The sequence below is a fragment of the Hipposideros armiger genome, unplaced genomic scaffold (genome assembly GCF_001890085.2).
Source record: "Hipposideros armiger isolate ML-2016 unplaced genomic scaffold, ASM189008v1 scaffold_282, whole genome shotgun sequence".
In the NCBI taxonomy this organism is placed as follows: Eukaryota; Metazoa; Chordata; class Mammalia; order Chiroptera; family Hipposideridae; genus Hipposideros; species Hipposideros armiger.
Genome location: NW_017731632.1, coordinates 1757994 through 1784154, shown reverse-complemented (window position 1 = coordinate 1784154; position 26161 = coordinate 1757994). Strand labels below are relative to the sequence as shown.

The 26161-nt window shown below is 46.5% G+C and overlaps 1 long non-coding RNA gene across 1 annotated transcript; it reads right to left on the bottom strand.

Annotated features, from left to right (window-relative positions):
* LOC109390920 (uncharacterized) lies at positions 1 to 24357 on the bottom strand. The gene is made up of 5 exons (XR_002125677.1): positions 24194 to 24357; positions 10673 to 10773; positions 2003 to 2128; positions 1117 to 1263; positions 1 to 226 (listed from the first exon to the last, which is right to left on the bottom strand). It is a non-coding gene; the product is annotated as an uncharacterized LOC109390920 (long non-coding RNA).
* Positions 24358 to 26161: the final 1804 nt, after the last annotated feature.

The following is a 26161-nucleotide window of genomic DNA, read 5'->3' as shown; positions in this document are numbered from 1 at the left end:
ACACATTTATGAATGTATTTTGATTTATTAACTCAAAGATTATGCAAATTAGCATGTAGTTGTCTCTATTAATATTTTAAACAAGCTTCTTAGCTATAAAGAAGTCTTTAAGGCACTTCATTTGGAAAATTCCAACTGAGATAAAGATTAATGTTTGTGCAAAAGCCCACCATAAAACATTGTTATTTGTGTCTTCACTGGTCGTTCGAAAATTTTCTTCACGGTCCTATGCAGAAGAGAAATAGGCAGGTTTAGTTTCTGAAAGTACTTAATACATGAATTTGAGGGAAAGGTGCTGTATGCATTTGAGATATTTTAATGTTTCCAATTATACCCAAGTACAATCTTGTACCAAAGTGAGGTCTCATTTTCTAAGCCAGGTACAGTGGTGTTAGCCTAAGACAAGGAGTAAGAATCAACCTTATAACACAAATATTTGTATTTTGGTGTAAAATATCAAGTGTTTGATCGCTTATTTTATACATTTGTCACCATTAAGCAAAGTGAACGTTACCCAACAGTGGTATTGGGTTGTCGGAAAAGTCATGACGTATTTTTTCTGTTTTTGGTTGCAAAAATATGTCATGACTTTTCTGACAACCCAATAGATTTTTGTTGTTTGAAATCTTACTTTTACTTTAAGCTGGGCACTGTGCCAAGCATGCCTACTCTTATTTTCCAGATAAGGAAGCCGAAGTCTAGAAACGACACAAGGTTAGTGAGTGGTGGAGCAGATTTGAGCCCTCATCTAACCAGAGTCTACTGAGTGCAGTGGCCTAGAAAACACAGGATGTCACAGGAACAAAATTGTGATTTAGAAAGGGGGCATACTGAGCCTCTTCAGATATGTGGGTTGTGTTTGAAAGCACTTATTTATTCATTCTGTAAGCTCACACCCCAAAGGTGAATGCGCCATGGCCCTGTATTCTAGAGGAGCTCAGGGTGCAGCAGACAGAGAAGGATTGCTTCCTCCCACATCTCGCCTGTCCACACAGGCTCCGAGGGGAAGGAAGATCGAGGGATGGGAGGTTATGCTTTCCTTGGTTCAGGGGCTTTGTCTGGAGAATTACGTTCCTGGCAGGAAGACGTAAAAATGAGCTGACTAGGCATACTGACCCTTTGATAGTTTTGTTCTTTAACTATTTGTTCAATTTGCTCAATTAGATGTTCAAGCTTGAAGCTGACTTCATTAACTTTGTCCTTCGCTTGAGTGATGGCGGCATCAAGGTCGTGTTCTCCAACCCGAATGTCTAAGTGGACCCGCTGTGCGAACAGTGAAAGGAAGAAGCATGTTTTTAAACAGCTCTGCATTCTCCATACTTTTCCCCTCTCCATGTCCTGGTCCCTCTCTCCTTCCCTTCCCTCCACTCTCCCTTATGAAGAGCAGGGCCCCGTTTTTTCTCTATCTCGCTTTCCCCTCACTGCCACTCTCTTCCCTATTGTCCTCAGTAATGTTCTTTGTAATAGTAATTCAGTAAATGGTAATCCACTGGCTCTAGGGCACTCATACTTCCTGAGTTTGCTATCAGCCAAATGCACTTGGTGCTGAGAGATTCTGGTCACTCTCCAGAAATTTCTCTTTATGGACAACTAAGTTTCTGATGCTAAAGTACAAATTCTCTTCGTTTGTTCTCAGCACATTTAGAAAATAGCCTATCACCATATACCGTGAAGAGTTTTATTTATTGGAATTCCATTGTTAATGCACCCTCAGCCTTCACTTGTTTTCAAGCCTGAGTAATCACAGTTCTTTTAACCTTCCCTCACAGTTCTTATTTTTCAAGCCCTTTAATCAACTTCGTGGAGCTCCCTTGAACCCCTTCCAAGCTCCCCAGCCCCTACCCCCACTCCCACCCCCACCCCCGTTGCTGCGCCGAGATCTAAATGCAGGACTTCAATAAGTTTGTAGCCAGTCTGAGTGTCAGGGCTCTGCATACCGAGGTCATGCCGGACCAGTGCTGACACTGCATTCATCAACAGGGACGTGCAGGCGGGTACTCACCAGCCCACTCCCTCCAAATGACACGAGCCTTGTCGAATTAGATTCTAGACAAATGATGTGTTCGCCAGGTGAATGTGAAGTAAAGTAGAATGTTCCTTGTGGGCCATATAACTTTGACAATAATACCTAAAATTGAGGATTTTCAGTTTGTTTATTGTCTACTTGCCATTCTTAAAAATAAATCTCTCCTATATAATCTAGTAAAAATTATGTAATTCCTAAAGAAGAAATCAAATGGCCAGTAACCATGAAAAGCATTCAGACTTGCTAGTAATAAAAATACAAACCACAGTAACGTATCCCTTGTTCATTACCAGGTTGGCAAAGATTTAAAAGTACCCAGGGACAGTTTTGAGCAATACTATTAATATCTCCAAACACTGTTTTGGGAATGGAAATCTAACAACCATCCTGGAGAGCAGCTTGGCAATATGTATTAAAAATTGAAATGTATATAACCATTGACCCAGCAGTTCTACTTATAGAATTTTTTTTTTAAATTGGGGAATTGGGGGAGGGGAACAGTGTTGGAGAATTGGGGAGGGGGACCAGTCAAGTTGTTGTTCTTCAATTTTTTTTTTTTTTTTAGCTGAGCCATCCTGCCACCTGTTGGCAGCTCAGCGGCAACTCAGCTCAGGCGGGGCATTGAACCGCTGTTGCTCAGAGCTCAAACTCTTGCGCAAGCTCTTAAACAACTGAGCCACTCGGCCGGCCCTTGTTCTTCAATCTTAGTTGTGGAGGGTGCCAGTTGCCACCTGACTGCCCATTGGCAGCTTGTGGCCTCTAAGCTCAAGGTGCTGTGTTACAATCTTAGTTGCGGGTGGGCGTAGCCACCATCCCATGCAAGAGTTGAACCCGGCAGCTTTGTTAAAGAGTGCATGCCCTACCCAGTGAGCCACCCAGGCAGCAGCTCAACTCAAGGTGCCGAGTTCAGTCTTAGTTGTGGGCGGGCGTAGCCCACTATTGAACATGCAGCCTTGTTGTTAGGAGCACGTGTTCTCACCAGCTGAGCCATCCTGCCACCTGTGGGCAGCTCAGGCCCATGTGGGAATCGAATCGGCGGCCCTGTTGTTCAGAGCTCGCACTCTTAAGCTATCTCTTAACCAACTGAGCCACTTGGCCGGCCCCCTCTACCTATAGAAATTTATCCTATAGAAGTGCACAAGTAGACAAAGTTATATGTAAAAGGATATTCATACTGGGGAATTGATTAAATTTAGGCAAAGCCAAATAAAGGAATATTACATGGCAGTAAAAGAGAGAATATTAAGACCCATATCTGCACTAAAGGTGTCCAGTATACCCTCTGGTAGAGCAGTCTGCATAGGACCCTCATGATTTGTAAAAGCACGCATCATACGTATGTTTCTGTATACTAAGAAGAAGATTCTGAAGAATACACACCAAACTGTTAGGCGGTATCTTTGTTGGGGAACTTTGACTTTAGTTTATTTCTATGTTGTTTGGGATTTTAAAAACAGGTATAGGACATCCAGTTGGACATATAAGGAGCTTGGAAGTTGTCACTCTGTCCTAACAACACATAAAAAGCTGAACAGAAAGAAAATCAACTCTTCTTAGATCTGTCAGACAATTGAAGCCACAGGGCAAACCTCTGCCCCAAATTGGAGAGGCATATAAGCAGATGCAAAGAACAAGCCAGAGAAGAGCTCTGTGGGAGCCAGTACTGGGTTCCTTTTACCCGGTACATCATGTCCCGCTTTCAACAACAACAACAAAAATGACAAGGCACACTAAAAGGCAAGAAAACACAGCTGGAAGAGAGAACAGCATCAATCTGATTCAGACACGCTGGGATATTGGAATTATCAGAATGGAATTTAGTAGGAAAACTATGATTACTATGCTAAGGGCTCTAATGGAAAAAGTAGACGGCATGCTAGAACAGATGGGCAATTGAGCAGAGAGATGGAAATCCTAAGAAAGAATCAAAAGGAAATGCTAGCAATAGAAGCACTGTAGCACAAATGGAGAATGCCTTTGATGAGCTCATCAGTAGCGTGGATATGCCAAAGAAAGAATCTCTGAGTTTGAGGATACGTCAACAGATACTTCCAAAACAAAATCAAAGAGAACAAAGACTGAAAATGAAGGACAGAATATCCAAGAACCATGGGACAACTACAGAAGGTGTAACAGATACATAATGGGAATTCCAAAAGGAGAAGAAAAATAGAAAGGAACAGAAGAAATATTTAAAGCAACAGTGACTGAGAACTCCCCCCAAATTAGTGTCAGACACCAAGCCAGAGACCAGGAAGCTCAGAGAACAACAAGCAGGATAAATGCTGAAATAATGACACCTAAGCATATCATGTTGAAACTGTGGCTATCAAAGATAAAAACAAAACAAAATTTAAAAACCCTTAGCTGTGGAGGAACAGAGATAAGAATGACACCAACTTCTCTTCAGAAACCAAGCAAGCAAGAGAATAGGGGATTGAAATAGTGAAAGTGTCAAGGGAAAGAACGCCAACCTAGAATTCCGTGTCATGCAAAATTCTTCAAAAGTGAAAGAGAAATCAAGATTTTCTCAGACAAGAAAAAAAAAAAACTGAGGAAATTTGTCACTGATAGACCTGTCTTGTAAGAGTGTTAAAAAGAAGTTTTTCAGAGAGAAAGGAAACAACACAGGTCAGAAACTTGGTCCCACATAAAAGAAGAGCATTAGAAGAGTAGTAAGTGAAGGTAAAATTAAAAATTTTATTTTTCTTGGGCCGGCCGAGTGGCTCAGTTGGTTAAGAGCTCGCTCAAGAGTGCGAGCTCTGAGCAACAGCAGTTCGAGTCCCAGCCTGAGCTGAGCAGCCACTGAGCTGCCAACAGGTGGCAGGATGGCTCAGCTAAAAAATAAAAAAATTAAAAAAAAATTTATTTTTCTTTACTGATTGAATACCTAACATTGTGTTCAAAATAATAGCAACAATGTATTTGATGATTATAGTTTATCTGTAAGTGAAATGAGTGACAGCAATGATGCAAGGGGTGGGAGGGAAGATCAGGAAGGCACTTGCTCTACCGCTGAAGCAGTAGGATATTGTTTGAAAGTGGACTTGCATTAGCTATAAATGTGTATTACAAACTCTAGGGCAACCACTAAAAAAATAAAAAGGAAGCATAACTGATATGCTAAGAAAGGAGATAAAATAGAACCATAAAATACTCAATTCAAACACAAAAGATAAAAAAAGAGTGGAAGAAAAAATTAGGTACAAAGAATAAGGGCAGTGAAGACGGTAACAAATGTAGATGTTAATCCAACTATGTCAACAATCACCTTGATTGTCAATGGTCTACATGCACCAATTAAAAGAGACTTGATTATATATTGTCTACAGGAAACCCACTTTAAATATAAAGACACATATAGATTAAAAGTTAAGGGATGGACAAAGATGTATGTGCTAACTTTAAGCTATCCTTAATCAGAAGAAAACTGGAGTAGCTATTTTAACTTCAGAACAAGGGAAGTCATCAGGGATAATGGCATCATGGAACATTACATAGTGATAAAGAGACTCATTCTCCAAGAAGACAAAACAATCCTTAGCATTTATGAACCTAACAACAGAGTGTCAAAACATGTGAAGCAGAAACTGATGAAGCTGCGAGGAGACGTAGAAGAGCCCACTGTTAGGCTGGAGACTCAGGGCTCCTCTGTCAGAGTGGACAGGTCCAGCAGACGGAGAGTCAGTAAGGACGTGGTTGAACTCAACCATCAACCAACTGGATAGAGTGGACATCACAGACCACTTCGTCCAGCAACAGCAGAACACACATTCTCCTCAAGCTCACGTGGAACATTCAGCACAACAGACCACACTCTCAGCCATAACACTCCTTAACACATTAAAAATAATAGAAACATACGGAGTCTGCTCTCAGACACATGGAAATAAACTAGAAATCAGTAACAGAAAGGTAGCTGAGAAATCCCCAAATATCTGGATATTAAACTACACACTTCTAAATAACTCATGGATCAAAGAAGAATTGCAAGAGAAATTTTAAAATATTTTAAATCGAAAAGGATTCTGAGAGGATGGTGGAGTAGAAAGTGCCAGGAATATGTGTCCCTACCCAGACAACAATTACAAAGACGGTCTTTCCAATAAATGGAGCTGGAACACCTGGATGGCCACATGCGAAGAAATGGATGTAGACACATACATTACACTTTTTACAAAAATTAACACAAAATGCATCATATGAGGTCAGACAATTAAGTTCGCGAACTCATCCTAGAAAAAGTGCTACATACCTCATTGCTGAATATCATTACGGTCACCTTCGAAGTACCCCCCCGCTTAGGAAGCTATGCACCGACACCAGCTCCTAGTCCACCCTTAAAAGCAATTTTGGAACTCTTTTTCTGGAATGGCCATCAGAGCTGTTTTCGTATTATCTTTGATGTCCTGAATGTCATCAAAATGTCTTCCTTTCAATATTTCCTTTATCTTTAGGTAAAGAAGGAAGTCATTGGGGACCAGATCAGGTGTGTAGGGAGGGTGTTCCAATACAGTTATTTGTTTCCTGGCTAAAAACTCCCTCACAGACAGAGCCGTGTGAGCTGGTGCATTGTAGTGATGCAAAAGCCATAAATTGTTGGTGAAAAGTTCAGGTCGTCTAATTTTTTCATGCAGCCTTTTCAGCACTTTCAAATAATAAAATTGGTTAACTGTCCAGTTGGTACAAATTCATAATGATTAATTCCTCTGGTATCAAAAAAAGGTTAGCAACATCATTGTAACAAGTTCACAAACTTAATTGTCAGACCTTGTAGATCTAAATGTAAGGTACAAAACAATAAAACTCCTAGAAGACAACATAGGAGAAAATTTAGATGACTTGCGTTTGGTTATGACCTCTTACATACAATACCAAAAGCACGATCAATGAAAGAAATAATTGAGAAGCTGGACTTGATTAAAATGAAAAACTTCTGCTCTGGAAAAGACACTATAAAGAGAATAAGAAGACAAGCCACAGACTGGGGGAAAATATTTGTAAAAGACACATTGATAAAAGACTGTTATCCGAAGTATACAAAGAACTCTGAAAATCACAATAAGAAAATGAACAAATCAGTTAAAAAATCGGAAAGCGATCTCAAGCCACCTCTTTAAAGAAGACATACAGAGGGCAAATTAACACATGAGATGATGTTCCCCATCATATGTCATTAGGAAATTCAGATTAAAAATGAACTACTATTTCCTTTTGACTTTCGGCTCAGAGGAGGCCAACGTGCAACTTTCTTCGGTTGTCCCAAATCCGGGTCCATCTGACACCAGCCACCTTCACCATACCCCAAGGAGATCCAAGTGGTGTACCTGAAGTGCACTGGTGGGGAAGTCGGCGCTACGTCTGCCCTGGCCCCCAAGATTGGCCCCCTGGGTATGTCTCCAAAAAAGGTTGGTGATGACATCGCTAAAGCAACCGGTGATTGGAAGGGTCTGAGGATAACAGTGAAGCTGACCATTCAGAACAGACAGGCCCAGACTGAGGTGGTACCTTCTGTCTCTGCCCTGATCATCAAAGAACTCAGAGAACTGCCAAGAGACAGAAGGAAGCAAAAACCATTAAGCACAGTGGAAATATCACTTTTGATGAGATTGTCAACATTGCCCAACAGATGCGGCACCCATCTTTAGCTAGAGAACTCTCTGGAACCATTAAAGAGATCTTGGGGACTGCACTGCAATGTTGATGGCCACCATTCTCATGACATCACATATGACATCAACAGTGGTGCAGTGGAATGCCCAGCTCATTAAGACTCCAAAGGAAAGTATTTCAATGAGAGATCATTTGGCAGTGTGTGTGGGGGTGGGGGAGGGGAGAGCAGAAATGAGATACCACTTCACACGTATGAGAACAACAAAAATCCAGAACACCAACACCACCAAGTGCTGGTGGGGACGTGGACAACAGGAGCTGTCACTCACTGCTGGTGCAGTGACAGAGACTGTGCAGAGACTTTGAAAGACAGTTTGGCAGTTTCAGACAAAACTCAACATACTCTTAGCATACGAGCCAGCAAATATTCCATTATTTACCCGAATAAGATGGAAAGTGATGTTCACACGAAAAACCTTAATACAGATGTTTGGCAATTTCAGAATTGCCAAAATTTAGAAGCAACCGAAGTGTCCTTCTCTAGGTGATGGATAAATACACTGTGGTCCATCCAGACAATGGAATATTATTCAGCGCTAAAAAGAAATGAACTTTCAAGCTGTGAAGAGACATGGAGGAACTACATACTGTGTGATTCCAGCTGTGTGACAGAGTGGGAAAAGCAAAACTATGGAGACAGTGAAAAGATCCATGATTGTCAGGGGTTAGGGAGGAGAGAGGAGGAATAGGGGGAGCACAGAGGATTTTTAGGGCAGTAAAGCTGCTCTGTGTGACACTAATGGAAACCCACAGGATGTACAATAGGAATGAACTTGAGTGTAAACCATGGACTTTGGGTGATGATGATGTGTCAGGGTAGGTTCATCGACTGTAACAAAGGCACCATCTGGTGCTGATAGTGGGGAAGGCTCTGTTTGCTATTAAATCATTGAAAATCAGATATCTATTACTCATAGAAAATGCAACAAATGTTCTTTTTTTTTAAGTTTCGATTTTGATTTGCAGAAAATTAGAGGATCTTGCTACGTACTTAATTCCCTTTAACAGACTGCTGATAGGGAGATTTTATTAGATTGCATTCAAGGGTCAGCTTTTTACAATTGAGTTATAATTTTGAATGAATAACAAAACTCCTCTCTGAAAAAATATGCAGTGTTTGCTCAGTACCTATTAAATTCAATTTCTGAGCTTTAGTTTCATATCAAATTTCTGCAAGTCTACTTCCAGGGAATATTCAAGTCAGCAAACATGTTTTGAATGCCTACTAGTTTGGTGTATTGGAAAAAAATGTACTTGAATTTAAATCTCAGTGTTTCACTTGCTCATGAAGAGATCTTGTGTGTCGTTTAACCTCTCAGAACTACAGTTTTTCTTCTACAAAATGGGATAGGAATATTGGACATGGAATAAGTGCAAATGGAAAGCAAGACGCGTATTTGTGTGATACGTGTGTATTGTTGATACGGTCTGCCCTGCCCACCCTGCCAACCATGTTGTTGCCTTGGGCTGTCAGTCACGATTGGTGGGGGGCAACGTAGAGTACCCCATGTCCCTAGACACACTGGCTCAAGTAGGAACAGTCTGACAGGGACCTTAAAGGGGTCTCAGCTTGTTAGGAATGTTGAAACTAGAACTGTTTCATCTTCCAAATGGAGAGGGCCTTCCTGAAAATAAGGCCTGTGGCGAGAGGTGTGTCTCTCCTATGCCAAGAGGAGGGCTGGGTATGTATTAGGCCCATGATAAGATTTGTTGGATGTTTGCAAAATGAATGAAAATATTTCTCCTCTCTTTTAGAAGGGGGTAGGTACTGTTTCAGGCAATTGTACTTTGGGAGAACAAACCTTCTTTGCCTTAAAAACAGTGAACAGGTTTTTCTGTGACAGTTTTTAGCCCAACTAAAATTTGGGTCCTGGGCTTACTAAACTATGGAGACATTTGAAAGGCTGCTGGGGAAGAACCAGAGACCTGGGCTTTGGGGTCTCTGAGAAGAAACACAGGAAGCGGGGGCGTGTAGGGTAGCTGTGCTGACCAGTGATTCAAGTTGGAGAAAGAGTTCCAGTGGACCTGTTGTCAGGGAGGTGCCAAGTGCACCAAGAGAGGACTGTGACAACAGGCGACAATCAAGAGCCCAGTGGTCCAGTTGCAATGGCGTCCCCAGTGACCCAGCTCCGGTCTCCACGTGAGTGGGGGTGTCAGATGTCTGCCCTGAGCTCAGGTCAATGTAGCATTCAGTCTTCGCGAGAATGGGAATGCTGGCCTGTCTGCATTAAGAGCCTTCTTTGACCAGAGGAGAAGCCTGTTCTGTTCTGCAAGGCTTTGCCCCACCATCATCCTGCCACCCGGTGAGCACGTCCCAGGACGACTATTTGTCCAAAGGGAAGTAGTTCCCATGACTGTGTGTGAGTTACTGGGCCCAGCAGGTCAGAGTATTGAGCCGGCGTGGTTGGAATGGATGCCTGTTACATCCACTGTACAGACAGGAAAAATGGAGGATCGGAGCAGGCAACAGACCTGCTCAGGACCCAGTGTGTAGAGGACAGCCTGCATGTGAACTTGGTTCTGCTCGCAAACTCACGTTCTTTCCACCTGCTTGTGGTGCCTCCTCTCCTTTGCTGGCTCCCAGAGAGACCAGACAGTCCCAGAGGCTGCCTCATACTAGAGGAAGTCCCCGACAGGACAGGAGGGGGCCTGTCTGGCCCTGGCACTGGCGCGGGTCTGGGAGTGTGGGCTGTGACCCCTGCAGAGCCGGAGGGACGCCTTGGCTCTGTGGGCCCCTCTGCCCAGCAAGATCTGTGAACCTCAGTTTGTGTTGTTTTTAAACTTCCCATGTCCAGCATCTCTGCTTTCAGCTGGGTGAGGCACATGGAAGGCAGGCGCCTTCTGCATCACTTCGCGGTGCTCTGCACACTGATGATTGTAGGTGCTGATTACTGAGTGCTCAGCGCAGACCTGAGGGCTTGTGGGGATATGTGACACATGAATTGTAGCAACAAACGTAAAAGAATGATTTACCTCATCGTCGTAAGTTGTAACAGTCACAAACAGCCCCAAACCAGGAGCAGAATCCAGGAAATCATGTCTGCTCACGTCCCACTGCTGTAGCTTGAAATTCCCTGTTTCAAAAATATAAGACATTTGTTATAAAGTAAAGTTATATGTGACCACTGACTAAGGAATTTTTATTTTTCAATGTATCCAAATCACAAAATATGGCTGCTTTGTGCAGCTTACTCTGGTGGTTAGGTCACATAGCGAGCTGGCAGACTGGGATAGGCAGGAAGAGTTGGGCTCTTGGTCCCGTCTTTCACTGGTCTACAAGTTACCTCGTCACTCTGAGCCTCAGCTCCCTATTCAGAAAAGTGGGGACAGGACATATCTCTCCAAAGTCTGAGAGCTGCGAGGACTGTGGAAGAAATGGAGCAAGCCCGTGAAGCCTTTCCACCCAGAGCATAACGTCGCGTGGGCCAGGGCTGAGCCCTTCTCCGACAGTGCTTCTCCTGCCTTCTGTTTCTCCCTCCTGTGACTCATCCTGAGCGCTTCCTTCCGCGTAATTCCTTCCTAAAGCTCGGGTGTGTCTTGGCGAATCCTTCCTTGCGTTGTCTCCAGAGGCTCCTGCTGCCGTTTGGGTGGCCGGAACGGCTCCCGCTTTCTCCCATTAGGACATGATACGCATCATATGGCTCAGCTTACCCCTTGTGCTTTTCAAGGTGTGACACGGTGGAAAAAACAGCTAACATTTATTGAAACATATGGTAAACAGCTAACAGTCCCTTCAGTGCGCCAGGTACTGTGTAAAGCACGTGACAGGCACCACCTCATTTATTCTCAAAGTGGCTCTTAGGGCAGCACTTCCATTCACTCATTCACCCAGTCATTTGTCACTGAGCCCCTCCACGGCGGCAGCACAGAAGTGGACAAAAACAGACGATGGCTTTATCTCCGTGGAGCTTTCCTACAGACAGAAACTGACAACAAGCAAACCAATATATAATGTCGAAGGTGTTAGTGCCTGAAGAAGCAGGCGACAGGGATAGGTAACGCTAGGGGACTCGAGGACGGGGGCGGTCGGGAGCTTTGCGGACATTGGAGCAAAGACCTGAAGGAAGAGAGGAGTAAAACATGTACAATTTTGTAATATTTATACTTGTGTGTTATAAATATATATAAATTATATCCATATATCACATTCAGTGCTAATTATGTGCCAAGCACGAGTCTAAGGAAATTACATATATAATCTGAATTTTAAAGACAACATTATGTAGGTAGATACTGTTTTTAGAACGATTTTACATATGATGAAACCAAAGCATAGAAAAGGTCATTTGCCCAAGATCACATACCTAGCAAGTGGCAGAGTCAAGATTCAAACCCGGGCAGTGTGCCTTTTCCTTCAGCACCACGTGATGCTGTGTTGGTCTGGTGAAGGGCCATTCTGTGAGGGAGCATGTGCAGAGACCCTGGGGCAGGTGCCACTCGGGTATTCAAGGAACAGCAGAGTGGCTGGAATGAGGTTAGCAGGGAGAGAGCGGTGGATGAGGTTGAAGGCCTCACACAGGCCAGATCAGAGGGGGCCTACCAGTCTGCTGTAAGGATTTGGAAAGCGGTTGGAGGAGTGAAATGATGTGGTTTTTATTTTGAAATTTGTATTGTATGGAGAAAAGAATAAAGAATGATTAAGAGTGGAAGCAGATGCTATTGTCATGATCGAGGTGCTTGGACCAAGTGCTAGTGGTGGAGGCTGTAAAAAGTGTTGGATCCTGTTTTAGAAGTTCGGAACTGAGTCTCAGAGAGGGAAAGCCACAGCCCAAAGTGATCTGGGAGTAAGTTGTAGAGGCAGACTTGGCGCCGAAGTCACCTGCTTCTGAAGCCCAGAACTACAGCCAGTGCACACTGCCTCCCTGGGAGGCAAGGGGAGAGCCGTCCCCGACAGGGACCTGAGACGGAAGCTTCATCCAGCCTCTGGCACGTGAGGGATTCTGAGGACAATGAGAGAGCATTTCCTGGAACAGAAGGCCGCGACAAAGTGTCAAGCCTGCCTGCACTCTGGGGTGACTGCAGCCTTAGCCATCTTGTGAATGGACCTGGTCTCTGCCTTCCAGAAGTTTGTGAATTATATATAATGTATATTCTATGCTTTTTAGACTGGTCCATCTGAAGAAGGGCTTTTAAAAAGTGTCATTGAGGGCTGGCTGAGTGGCTCAGTTGGTTAAGAGCTCGCTAAAGAGTGCAAGCTCTGAGCAACAGCGGTTTGATGCCTGGCCTGAGCTGAGCTGCTGCTGAGCTGCCAAAAGATGGCAGGATGGCTCAGCTAAAAAAAAAAAAAAGTGTCATTGATGAAAAGATGGAGCAAGTGCACTCCACCCTATTCCTCCTAATTTCAACTAAAAATGTTGGGCAACTGTCAGAAGACGGAGAGGCGGAGAAAGAAGGTGGCTGGCTGAGGACCTCATGACTCAGCGTGACTGAGCAGTGAGGTCCTGCTTGCCTCCCGCACCCTGGTGTCCTCGCCTGGCAGCTGCAGCAGTCGTGACCACAGGTGAAATTGAGAGAGACAGAGACAAAAAAAAAGAGCGAGGAAACCTGCTCAAGGAAAACCTCTCTCTAGCCAAAGGATCAGGAACAGGGTGATCCTGCGGGATGGAGCGCCTTTGAGCACACCTGCCCTGCTCCAGATGAAAGAAATGGCACCCCTCACCATCAGACGCTTCTGATGTGGAGGTGGTGGGTCCCAGTGGAGATGCACACCCCACTCTGAGGATAATAAAGAGGCTGCACCCCTCTTCTAGCTAGAGAGCTGAGGGAGGATCACAGAGAGGAGGGGGCTGGAGAAAGGGGTTGTTGGGACTGTGCCTGGAGGCCTGGACACACTCCTGAGCAGCCTGTATGCAGTGGCAAAAGCTTTGAGGACCCACGTGTGGTGTGGAATGCGGCCCGGGTTTCAGACTGGCCTCCGCGTAGCCCACGGGCAGGGCAGACCAGAGCAGTGGTGCAGAGCCTCAGAACACTGAATTCACTTGGGCTGTGTTCTGAATCTAACGCATTGGCGGCCTGCTGAAATAGGATCCTGAAATACTCAAAATGTCCAGGAGACATTACAGATTTACTCACCATACCAAGAATCAGGAAAATCTCAACTTGAGTGAGAAAAGACAGTTAACAGACACCAACACCAAAATGAATAGACATTGGAATTATCTGACAAGAATTTTAAAGCAACCATCATAAAGGGGCATCAACAAGAAGGTGAAACCCCCTTAAAATAATGGCAAAATAGGAAGCCTCAGCAAAAGGGTACAAGGAATAAAAAGAAAAAATGGATACATTAGAACAGGAAAATACAATATTTGAAGTTGAAAACTCACCAAATAGACTCAATAAAAGAATGGAGACAGAAGAGTCAGTGAACTTGAAATTAGGTCAATAGAAATAGTCAAATGTATTCAATGGAAAGAAAATAGATTGGAGAAAAACAGCCTCGTGAACCTGTGAGACAATAATCGAAAGTGTACAGTTTGCGAGTCCCAGGGGGAGGAGGAGGTACAGTCGTGTATCAGACATGTTGAGGGTTTGGCTCCAGACCACCGCAATAAAGCAAACATCGCAATAAAGCGAGTCACACGAATATTTTTGGTTTCCCAGTGCATGCAAAAGTTATGTGCACTATAGTGTAGTCTGTTAGGTGTGCGTTAGCATTATGTCCAAAACACAGTGCACATTCCTTAATTAAAAATACTTTATTGCTAAAAAATGCTAACCATCATCTTAGCCTTCAGCAAGTTGCAATCTTTTTGCTGGTGGAGGGTCTTACCTTCAATTTGTAAAAAATGAAACATCTGTGAAGTACAGTAAAGCAAAGCTCAATAAAACGAGGTCTGCCTGTCTAGGGCTGAGTAAACATTAGAAGACATGAGGGCTGAAAACCTCCCAAATTTGTTGAAAGAGGAAAAACCTACAGAGTCAAGAAACTGTGAACTCCAAACAGGATAAACTCCCCCTAATCAATCATCAGATACATTATGATCAAATTTCTCAAAACTAAAGACAAAAAATTATATATATATATGTATGTATATACATATATACATATATATGGAAAACAGAGCAAAACAATGCATTACTGTTAGGAGAAGCAATTTGAATGACAGTAGGGTTCTCATGGAGACCAGAAGGAAGTGGCACATTTTTCAAGTGTTGAAAGAAAAGAATTGTGAAACAGAATTCTGTATCCACCAAACAATCCTTAAGAATAAAGGCAAAATATTCTTGGATTAAGGGAACTAAGAATTTTCCACCAGAATGCCTGCTTTAAAATAATGGTTGAAGGAAGCTCTTCAAACAGAGAGAGAAAATGGTAACAAGGAAACTTGCAGTTTCAGTAATGAGGAGAGAACAATGGACAGGGTGATGATCTGGGGGAACTGCAGTAGAGTATTCTTTGTTTTTTTTTTAAAGTTGTTTGATTGTTTTTAAATGTTGGACAGTTGAAGCAAATATAACGTTTTGTTGTGTTTTTTTAGCTGAGCCATCCTGCCACCTGTTGGCAGCTCAGTGGCAACTCAGCTCGGGCCAGGCATTGAACTGCTGTTGCTCAGAGCTCAAACTCTTGAGCGAGCTCTTAACCAACTGAGCCACTTGGCTGGCCCAGCAAATATAACGTTCCTGCAGTATGTAGATATACTATTTAAGACAACTATATTATAAAGGGTGGGTGGCAAAGAAATTTATGTGGTGGTAAGGTTTCTACATTCCTCTTGAAATGGTTAAATATCGATCCTCCTAGACTGTGGTAAGTCAGGTATGTGTATTGTAATCCCGAGGGCAGCTACTAATAACTATACAAAGGGAGAGGGTGAAAAATACTATAGATAACGCAAAATGGAATGTTACAAAATATTCAAGTGATCCTCAGGAATGTAGGGGATGGAAAATAGGAACTAAAACAGAGGCAGCAAAAAGAAAACAAATAGTCAACTACCAGACCTAAATCCTGACTATCAATAATTACATGTAAATAGTCTAAACAGAGGTTAAACAAAGATGGTCAGAATGGGTTTTTAAAAAGTGACCCAGGTATTACTTATGTGTAGTCCACAAGAAAATCACTTTGGATATAATGCTATAGGTAGGTTAAAAGTAAAGGGATAAAAAAGTGGCTTTACAAATATCCAGTAAAGTAGACGTCAGAGAAAACTACCAAGGACAGAAGGTCCTCACATAATGATAAAGGCGTCAGTTCATCATCTCAGATGCATCAAACAACAGATTCAAAACATGAAGTGAAACAGCTGAAAGGAGAATCAGACAAACCCACTACAACGGTGGTTGGAACGTCAACCCTCCCCAGCAGTTGCTAGAACCACTAGACAGAGCGGGGAGAGAGGAAGGAGCAACCCATCGACGGACCTCGGTTGACGTGACATTTTAGGACACCCAACTTCGGCAGAACACGTGGAATGCTGGCTCGCTCACCAACTCAACCGATCAGGCGCCTTTGCCGAAGCAGCTGAATGTTGTGGAGAAAAGCACACAGCCATGGGGACCAGGCACTTCGCAAGCATGTGACCACCTAGAAGTGTGTTGTGTGTTCCCCGTCCCAGATAGAAACCTCGTGCTGTGCCCCCTCCATCTCTCACCACCACCTCTCAGATGGTCACATTGCCCCCTAGGGGGACAGTCAGCATCTTTCCACCCCTGAGTCCTAAACCCGCCTGCCTCTGGTTGGGGTGGTTGGGTGTCCCTTTCCTGCCAGTAGCCACCCTCCCACGTCTCTGGGACTGAGCTCTTGTCACTCTCCCACACTTGCCCACACTGGGCTCTTGTCAGCATGCCGGCTATTCTGGGGTTGATGCCCTGTCTGCACTTTGTACGGTGCTGGAGTACAGGGGACATGCTGTGTCCTCTTCCGTGGGCCACTGGGGCCTGGCCGTAAGCCCAGGGCGGTGTTTGGCTCCACGGTAGTGGCTCCTGAAGGATGTGTGGGGCGAGTGGAAGTACCCCCAGTATGTGTTCAGTAAAGGGTTTTGAATAAGTGATGCCAGGGGGCCCATTGTTAAGGTGCTATGATCCAAGGCCCTGAGCAGGCCGCCCGCCCTAGGTGGGAGGGGAGCATGGAAGGAGGTGTCATGCCACACGGCCACCACCAGATGGCAGAAGAGAAGCACTGCTCGGAGTACCGCCTGGGAGAGCGTGTGCTGGGTGAGGACGGAACAGTCCAGGGGACCCAGCAGGGACAGGCTGCCTATCTGCTGCTCACCGCGTGGTGAGAGAGTAGCAGGGTTTTCTGGCTAGGAACAGGGTCACTTGGGCAAGACACTGAACTGCTGTGTGCCTCAGTTTCCCCATTGGTAAAAGCAGGAGAGTAAAGGTATGAGGAAAAAGTGCATTGTATTTGTGAACTACTTCTCACAGAACTTAGCAGATTGTAAGCGCAATGTAAGCCCTTGAGAAATGACTCCTGACGCTATCAGGGGCTTTCAGTATGCGGTGTTTTCTACCAGTCCCCCCTGACCCCCACAACTTCAAAGAGTGGGTAGAACAATACCCACATTCACAGATGGGGGGCTCAGTGACTTGTCTGGACCCCCCCAGACAATAAAGGCTGAGTGGGGTGAAAACTTAGCTCTCTTCTCAAATCGAGGGCCACGCGCCCTACCACAACCCCTCGGCTCACCCCACAGCCAGGGACCCTGCGTGTGCTTCAAACCAACATGGTTCCGACCAGCTTGCTGCCAGCCTTGCCTCCGAATCACCCCTTGTCCCTGTGGGACACCGGCTGACAGCTGGGCCAGCTGCCCCACTCACGCCCTGCCCTGGGGGCCTGATCCTGGGACCATGGGCCATTTCAGTTGGTATTAAAAAAATAAAACGTTGGGCCGGCCGAGTGGCGCGTTGGTTAAGAACTGGCTTGGGATGCCAGAGGGCCCCGGTTCGGATCCCACATATGAGGGCCAGTGACACTGCCCTCTGCAGGTAAGATGGTGGACAGCAGCTCGACCTGGGGCTGGGCTGGGATGGCGTAGGCTGCAGCCCCTGCTGCAGTGGGTTGCCATGGGCTACCGTGTGGAGCTGGCAGCCAGCGTGAGCGGCCAGTAGCCACCGTGAGCGGCCGTCCAGAAACTGGCGACTGATCTGCCTCGCCCGGTAAGAGTGCAATGATGGTGCCAACTTGGGCCGGTGAAGCAACATCCTCCACAACTAGACTGAAGAACAAAACAACAGCAACTTGTCTGTTCCCCTTCCTCCAATTCCCCAATAAAAATCTTTAAAAAAAAAAAGTAATAAAAAAATAAAACGCATTCATTGTGGAAATTTTAGGAAGTAAAAATCCCCTCTAGAAGTTTTCTGTGTTGGGTACTATCTCTCTAGCCTTTCCTCGTAAGTACATACTACGTATTTCATAAGAAATGAACACATACTGTACACGCTGTCTGTAACTTGATTTTCTCACTCAGTGTACTGTGACTATCACATGTCCTTAGGCATTTCTTCTGTAACCTCAGTTGAGGTCTGTTCAGAGAACTGGAGAAAGGTCCAGTGCTGAGCGCAGAGCTCTGCAGACATGGATTGGGCACCCAGTGTTTGAGGAATGAGTGAAGGAGCGATGGCCGGGGGCCTGCAGTGTGGTGGTTCAGAGCCCAGCTGTCTGGTTGACCCCCGGTGGAGCCTAGGTACAGAAAGCAGTTGCTTTCGAGTAGCTATGAATGGAGAGTGACCTCTTCTAGAATGCTCCAGGTTCCCTCAGGACCCCTGGCTTCCCTGCAACCTGGGAACCTTCTTGAGAGTCCACGCAGGGGGAGGGCAGAGAGGTGATGTGTGACTGACAGGCAATGCAGCACGTAGTACACCCCACACGCACTGTCACCGTTTAGTTGTCACAGCCGGGTCAAAGCACAGTCGGCACGCCAGCGTGCCTGTGCCACTCACCACCTGCCCAAAGGTGCCACCCCTCCGATTTCTGGAGACATCGTTCTGTCTGTCTCTGAACTTCAGGTGAGGGTGTGCCTTCATGTCGGCTTCTGATCGCTGTGTTCCCGAGGCCCCTCTGTGCTGTCATGTGAAAGTGTAGCTCAGACATTGTCATTACCACTCACTGTCTCACTGCGGAGATGACATTTCTTTTTTTTTCTTTTTTTTTTTTAGCTGAGCCATCCTGCCACCTGTTGGCAGCTCAGCGGCAGCTCAGCTCGGGCCGTGAATCAAACCGGGGACCCTGTTGCTCAGAGCTCAAACTCTTGAGCGAGCTCTTAACCAACTGAACCACTCAGCCAGCCCAGGAGGTGACTTATTTTACATGGTCTTCCGATGGACCCTGGGCAGGGCCCAGTTTCCAGCCCACAGATAGTACTGCCATGAAGATGCTTGTGCACATGGACCCAGGTCTGTGGTTCTGTTGGGATTTGCCATCTACCTGGGTGGCGGGGGTGCCTGTGCTCTGCTCCAGTAGCTGCCACTTGGTGGCGAAGCCGGCCCAAGCGTGCGAGGGCTGCATGTGTGCTTGCACGCCTGCTGTTCTATGTTTCATTCTGCATTTGCTGGGTGTGTGCACCTGCTGGGCTTTACTTTGTGTCCCGGATGACTGACAAACTCAGCGTCTTTCCACCCACTTCCTCCTGGCTCCTCAGGCCTCCTCTGCTGAGGCCTCTGCTAACATCTGCCCATTTTCATATCATGGGGCAGCCCTCTGTGCTGGTGTCCTTCCACATTCATTCTTGGGGACTCGTGTTCTCATGAGGACAAGTGACGGGAAGTGCAGACGCTTGTCCCAAAGCGCCGGCCTTGGAAACCGGCAAGGCATCGGGAGACATGAGCAGCCCTCCACACGCAGAAGCACTTTCTGTGGCCAGGGAGAAACAGCTGCCATGATGTGGTCACACAGCCATGGGGGACGCTGTGGAGGTCGCACATTGCCGGCTTTACTGTGACCTGTGACCTGCTGGCCTGAAGCCAGCCAAAGATGAGGGGACAAACGCCCAGCTCCTTTGCCTGGAGGTAGGACAAACCCTGAAGGCATCTCATCCAAATATTTTGTTAAATGTCTTTAAATATGTGTAACATATACGGTAAAATATATGTAACAAAATTGAACCACTTTCAGCGTGCAGTTCAGGCGCATTAAGTGCATTCACATAGTTGTGCCATCACCACCATTACCCCAAACTAACTCTGCCCCACTGACATGACACCGCCCAGCCCCTGCCCCAGCCCCTGGCAAGGTCTGGTCTACCTTTTGCTTTTTAAATTTGCCCCTTCTGGGGACCTCCTGTAAGTGGAACCATGCCACATGCCACATTTGTCCTTTGGTGACCGGCTGCCTTCACTGAGCACAGCGTCCTCCAGGTTCACCTGTGTGGTAGCGTGTGTCAGGAGTTCCTTCTGTTTGGGGGCTGACTAATCCACAACCGTATGTAGAGGGCACTGTGTCCAGCCATCCATCCATCTGTCGATGGGCACTGGGCTGCCCCCACCTTTGAACTGTTATGAACGCCGCTGCCATGGACCTGGGGTGCAGACACCCGAGTCCTCACTCACTTCTGGGCCTCCGCTCAGAAGCAGAGGTGCTAGTCGTGTGTCTGCAGTGTTACCACATGTTCCTGAGTCTGGCTTCACCGCAGTCCCGCCTCTCCTGGCTGCTTTTCCCCACTCCTGGAGCCCCTTCATGCATCACTGACAGTTGAATCCTGGGGTCAGGGCTGCTCCAGAGGACACCAGTCTTTTACACCCAGGTGTGGTGCAGCCTTCCCCGACGACACTCATTTAACTTTCCCTGTTTCCTAGTCTTAATAAGTTTTGTAGTCTGAAGAAAAACAACAACCCTGGTACTTGGCAGAGTGCAAGGGTCATATCTGGGAACCTTTGGAAGGAGGAGACCAGGAGCAAACTCCCACTGGTTCCAAATTCTAATGACCCTTTTAACGAGTAGTCTCCCTCATACGACCCTGTGCTCCGGGGCACCGCCCCCTTTCTCTCGGTGTCACCTCTTATGATGGACTAACAGCCCTGTTTTAAAAATGTCTCCAAGGACAGCAAGTAGTTTTAAAACCTACCAGGCCCTCCAGAATCCCCTTTCCGCCCCCACTGGGCACCGGGCACTTCTCTGCTTCTTGGGCAATTTCCAACCTCTGGGGTGGGGTTGAGCCAGAGTCATTGCCACACCTGGTGTTTTAGGGCAGACTGGGAGGCTGGAGGACAAGGTGGGAAGTTACCTTGCAGAACACCTGCAGGTGACAGCAGTGCCAAGTGTGGGTGGGGCAGGTGTAGCTCCAGTCTACAGATAAGGGAACAGCTCAGAGTCACCAGCTACTGGGCAACAAAGCCAACTGGCACTTGAATCCTTGTGTCAGGGCCATTCCAGGGGGCATTAACCTCCCACACCCCGGGCCTTCCCTGAACGCCCCGTCAACTCCAAGGCGGCCTCTGTCCTGTGGCACTCTGAGCTGCCTCCTCGTGAGGGAAGGAGGAAGACCGAGTCCTCGAATTCCTTGCAGTCTATTTTTAGTCCCAGTAAGCAAAATCATATTTTAGGTAGACTTTTATGACTGGAACTGATGTCTCACTCTGGAACTTCCTAGATGGGTGTATTTCATTGGACACCTGCTGCCTCAGAGCTGTGAAGAGACGAGACAGCTGATGTGTGCTCTTCCTGGACTAGGGATATCAGACATGGTCTCAGGTCCCCACAGATACCCAGGAAAACTTAAAATTTGCTTTTCCGTTTAGTGGTGATGAAAAAATTAAGTGCAAACGTATTTTTGAACAGCCCTTCTTAACCAGGTAGTTCACGATCAAGGTCAGGGACTTCATGGGCAGCGTGGGCTTTGCAACGGGTCAGTGACACAGGGTGGAAACATGAGTCACATCCTCGCACGGGTGTGCAGAGCTCCTGGCCCAAAGTCCGGCATCAGGTATGAGGCTAGCAGCACAGAATGTGCATGAGAGCATACCACAGGTCGGGAATGAAACTCTTGCATAAAAGGGATGTTTAAGAAATATTTAAGGGCCGGCTGAGTGGCGCGTTGATTAAGAGCTGGTTTGGGACACCAGCTCTGAGCAGCAGGGCCCCGGTTCGGATCCCACATGAGGGCCAGTGACACTGCCCTCTACAGCTAAGATGGTGAACAACAGCTTAACCCGGAACTGGGATGCCATGAGGCGATGGCGTAGGCTGCAGCCCCTGCTGCAGTGGGCTGCCATGGGCTACCATGTGTGGCCAGCAGCCAGCGTGAGCGGCCAGCAGCTGGTGTGAGCTGCCAAGAGCTGCTGTGAGCGGCTGTGCAGAGGCCGGTGACCGATCTACCTCTCCCAGGAAGAGCGCAATGATAATACCAACATGGCTCAGTGAGGTGACGTCCTCCACAACTAGACTGACGAACCAAAGAACAGAAACTTGTTTGCTCCCCTTCCCCGATTCCCCAATAAAATCTTTGGGGAAAAAAAAAGTTCATAAAAGTTGAGTAGGAAACATGTCTAAACTAAACCCAACCTCAGTGATTTGTGTCTCTTTAACTAGTGATAATTTATTTTCTGAAAGTATACATCAGCTTTCCTTTGGTTCCTATTTACATGGCATGTCTTTCCATTCTTTTACTTTCACCTTGCCTTCAGGTGTTTTGTTTGGAAACAGCCTATAGTTGCTTTGTTTTTTAAATCCAGTCAGTCTTTGTCGTTTTGTTGGAGTTTTGTCCATTTACACTTACTGTAATATAAAATGTAGTTGGATTTAAGCCTACCATCTGGCTATTTGTTTTCCGTTTGTCCTGTTTGTTCCTTGTTTCTTTATCCCTTCTTTCTTGCCTTTTCCCATTTTTTCTCTGTAACATATTATACATTCTGGGACTGTAGGACCACATTCTTCTTTAAATAAAAATTAAAACGTGTGATCTGACATGTTTCCAAATTTCCCTGGTAGTTACGTAGACTTCAGAAGCCGCTCTGACCCTAAGTAACTGTAAGAGGGTGAGGATTGTGGACACTGCACAGTGTGGACATCAGGGACGGAGGCTTGAGAAGGCAGGGATGGGGGCAGTTGGGGAAGGGCAGGGCCAGATCAGGACAAGGAAGGGGTGGGCTGCAGTGTCCATGGGGGTGAGGACTGAAAGAGGCTGCCAACAGGTGGGGGGCCACCCAGACTCAGGCCCGCCCTCCACACCTCTACAGATCACCAGGCAGCGGTGTTTGCCTCCTGCCTCAGACCCTGCAGGGGGTCATTCTCCATTGAGTCTATCCAGCTTGTGGGGTGGGCAGACGGCTCTTGTCTCTCTTTCTCCTCCTGTAGCCCTTCAAATGCAGGTTGAAAAAGCCACAGGTTACGAGAACAATGGCCACCTGCCACAGAGCAGCTCACCCTGGACTCAGAGCATCCCTGGGATGCGGGGGTTGGGGTCCGGGGACACGAGCAAACACAGTGCGTTCTGTATGTCTGGCTGAGTCCTACAGTTGACAAATATTAACTCAGTCGTCATCAGAACCAAAAGACATAGGTGTCACGATTATTTTTATCCTGCTTTACTGACAATGCAGAGAGGCTAAGTCGCTTGCCCAAGGGCACACAGTTATTAGGTGGCAGAGCTGGGACCTGGCTGTGAGCCACCTGTTCACACGCCACAGTCCCAAACACAGCTTCCCACAGTAACCATGACAGCAGTGAGGGCTCTGACACCACCCAGCTTTTCTCTGTGCCTTCGCCATCCTACTTGTCCCAAACCTCGTCTCACGTCACACTCCCTCTCTCTGCCTCCGTGCTCGCTGCATTGTTTGACTTTCTGCAGGATGGACATTAGTCTTTGCAACAGAACACTCTCAATGTGACAGCCAAGATCAACTGAGAGGAGATTCAACACGATTCAACGGAAGCTTGAACTGGATGTAAGAATACATGTTTGGCACTGATAAAGAGACTCTTAGGTTTACATCCTGCTCCTCTTTTCTTTTTTGCATTAAAATCAGGGAATTTGATGTGGATTCTGACTTGGCTGCTGAACATCACTCTGGATTTTCAAGACAGTTCTGGGACCCTGGCGCTTGCTTCTTACTCTGCTGGCCAGTGAAGCTCACTGTGTGGGGCGTACTTGGTGGCAGAAACCTCCGCGATGGCTGATATCGCGGGCAGCAGCCTCTGGTTTGCACGTGCACGCTCCCAGCACCCTCCCTGTGGGAGGCGGATGTTCAGAGGACACGTCAGCGTGTGCTGCTTTGTCCATTTCACTGGGCCCACCCAGAGCCCCGACATAGCCTCTGAGAATTCAGCCACAGCTAGCACGATTAATGGCATCTGATTCTTTTACTGAAGGAAACCTGACAACTGGAAAAACAAATCAAGCTTGGAGTCTGTGGTGTTGTCTCTGGGTTTCCTGTTTATGAATTATGCAATTCATTTGAAAGGCTCGCTTCACATTGGTCTGCATGACTTGATAAAGTATCTCAAGAGAAAACCATACAGCATGATACTCACTGCCACACCATATACACACCAAGAGGTTAGCATAACACCACAAAGGACCTCCTGAGTTCAGCATTCAGCAGAGCATGTTTTACCTGTTATCAGTGTTTCACTTGGAATGTCTTCTATGATGCATTTCTCCTCTTGTTCCCCCACGTGGAAATAAAAAGCAGTTGAAAGTGAAGCACAGAAACTCAAAAGAAATGTTAACGTTTGCATTCCTGTTGCTTTAGCCGCTCCTGGTAATGCTTTCTTTGAAATGGTCGATTGCAAGTGATACTGCTGATGGAGTGTTTGTGCTGCACTGGAAAAGTTGGTCAATTGATTTTTGTGAGAAGTGACACATGGTGGTTACACTGGGCAGGTGATTGCAGCAAGTCCCAGGGAACAAGATGTCTCAACCTTGGGGCCTTTCCAAGCCTGATGACATCAGAATGCCTTCTGATCTGTTACTTTTTAAGGATTTCAAAGTGTTCCAAAGGAATGAAAGACAGTGTGGGGCCTAGAGGGAACCACAAAGCGCCAAGTCCAGCAGATGCCCAGTGACCAAACCAAACTGGCCATTTTCTGGTGGTCTCTACTGCTAGGCAGGAGGTAGGGGAAGGGGAAGTGAAGACTGTCCTGGGGGAGAGAAGTGAGAGGAGAGGAGTGCAGAGGAGGGAGACAGCTGGGAAGAGGAGCCAGGAGTGTGGCCGGAGGAGGACGCAGGTGGCCGAGATGAGAGCACTGGATGGAAGCCTGGAGCACCTGAGTTTAACAGAGCCTTCACCCTGAACAAGACTGGCATCTCAGTTTCCTCATAAAAAGGGGGTTAAGGGCCAGCCGAGTGGCGCATTGGTTAAGAGCTGGCTTGGGATGCCAGCTCTGAGCAGCAGGGCCCCGGTTCGGACCCCACATGAGGGCCAGTGACACTGCCCTCTACAGCTAAGATGCTGAACAACAGCTCAACTTGGAGATGGGCTGCCATGGGTCGCCAGCAGTGTGGGTTGCAGTCCCCTGCTGCAGTGGGCTGCCATAAGCTACCGTGAGTGGCCAGCAGCTGGCATGAGCTGCCAAGAGCCGCCATGAGCGGCCGTCCAGAGGCCAGCGACCGATCTGCCTCACCCGGGAAGAGCACAATGATGATACCAACATGGGCCAGTGAAGCGATGTCCTCCACAACTAGACTGAAGAACAAAAGGACAGCAACTTGTCTGTTTCCCTTCCCCGATTCCCTAGTGCTGATCCCCTCCCCCAATTCCCCAATAAAATCTTAAAAAAAAAAAGGAGGGTGGTTAAAACCATCCAGTGTGATTTAGTGGTCCTTTCAGTTCTGGCATCCAGTGTATTTTTTTAAACTTTTTATTTTGACATATTTATAGACTCATCAAGTTGCAGAAACAGTTAGAGAGAGGTCCCATGTGCCCATCACCTAGCTCCCCCCACTGATGACATCTCACATTAAGTGCATCGTGGAAACAGAACTGGACGTTGCCCTATTTCTTTGAGCATCTTTTAAAGAATCTGGCTAGTAGATCTGCCAATAGGTTGTTTTCAGGTACAGTTTCTGTTGATTTGTTTCACCTTTGAATGGTCCACACTTCCTGTGTCTTTGTAGCCTTGTGATTATTTGTTGAACACTGGACATTTGGATCTAATAATGGGGTCACTCTGGAAATTAGATTGTCCCTGTTTCCCTGGGTTTGCTGTTCTGTGATTGCTGTAGGTGGCCTCTGTGTCGAGGGCCACATAAGATGTAAACTTAAGGACTTTTCAGGTCTTTTCTGAGATGTTCCCTGGCAGGCGCTTCTATTTTTCTTGTATGTGCAGTTGTTTTTCAGTGTCTTTGTCTTTAATATCAATGTCCTTGTCTTTATCTGGCTTCTGTCCTTTATCTGGCTCCTTCCTGAAAGGAGAAAAAGTGAAAAATGAGTGGGGGTAAAAAAGGGGGCACAGGCCCTTTAAATCCCCTGGCAGTCCCTTCCGCTGGAAGGGGAGGGGCTTACAACAAGGGGGGAGGGGCAACAACAGTGGCTCCCTACCTGTTTGTCTGCACCTGTTATTAGAAGCAGCAATCACCCATC